The sequence below is a fragment of the Physeter macrocephalus genome, chromosome 13 (assembly GCF_002837175.3).
Source record: "Physeter macrocephalus isolate SW-GA chromosome 13, ASM283717v5, whole genome shotgun sequence".
Taxonomy (NCBI): Eukaryota; Metazoa; Chordata; class Mammalia; order Artiodactyla; family Physeteridae; genus Physeter; species Physeter macrocephalus.
In genome coordinates, this window is record NC_041226.1 from 87,227,979 (window position 1) to 87,229,115 (window position 1,137).

The 1,137-nt window shown below is 48.8% G+C and overlaps 1 protein-coding gene across 1 annotated transcript in view; it reads right to left on the bottom strand.

Moving 5' to 3' along the window:
• Positions 1-1,137, bottom strand: part of HMCN2 (hemicentin 2) — a 146,068-nt gene that overhangs the window by 133,549 nt on the left and 11,382 nt on the right. The gene's annotated exons all lie outside the window — the stretch shown is intronic.

Here is a 1,137-nt window from a genome sequence, read left to right on the forward strand (position 1 = left end):
GCGCGAACCCGGTCCCCCTGCATCGGCAGGCGGACGCGCAACCACTGCGCCACCAGGGAAGCCCTTTCTATTTATTTATTTATTTTTTTCCCCCTACTTCTTAAGTGTGGGCTGCGTGTAAGTGACTTTCTTCCAAAGAGGACAGGACAGAAAAGGAGAAAGAAAAGAGTACGCTTACAGCGAAGACACCTGACAACCTCAGCCAGGTGATCAAGGTCAGCATCAACAGTGATAAGTCGTAATGACAGCACGTACCCTTGACACGATATGATGAGAATGGCATTGTTCCTCTGTGGTCTTCCTCCCATTACCCGGTCTAACCGGAGAAAAACATCAGGCAAATCATGACTGAGGGACAAAACATCTGGGCAACACTCGTCAAAACTGTCAAGGTCATCAAAAACAAAGTTTGAAAAACCATCACAACCACAAGAAGCCTTAAGGGACATGACAACTAAATGGGATCCTGAATGGGCTCCTGGAACAAATGTTAGGGGAATATTGAGGAAGTCTGAATAAAGAATGGACTTTAGGACTTCCCTGGTGGCGCAGTGGTTAAGAATCCACCTGCCAATGCAGGGGACACGGGTTCGAGCCCTGGTCCGGGAAGATCCCACATGCCGTGGAGCAACTAAGCCCGTCTGCCACAACTACTGAGCCTGCGCTCTAGAGCCCGCGAGCCACAACTACTGAAGCCTGCGTGACACAACTACTGAAGCCTGTTGGTCCATATCAAAAAAAAATCTTAAAAAGAAACACAACATATCAGTACCGGTTTGTTAATTGTGATAAATGTACCATTGTAATATAAGATGTTAATAAAAGGGAAAACTGGGTGCTGGGTATATGGGAACTTCTTTGCAATAATTCTGTAAATTTAAAACTGTTTTAGGGCTTCCCTGGTGGCACCGTGGTTAAGAATCCACCTGCCAATGCAGGGGACACGGGTTCGAGCCCTGGTCTGAGAAGATCCCACATGCCACGGAGCAACTAAGCCCGTGCGCCACAACTACTGAGCCTGCGCTCTAGAGCCCACGAGCCACAACTACTGAAGCCTGTGTGCCTAGAGCCCGTGCTCTGCCACAAGAGAAGCCACTGCAATGAGAAGCCCGCGCACCACAACAAAGAGTAGCCCCA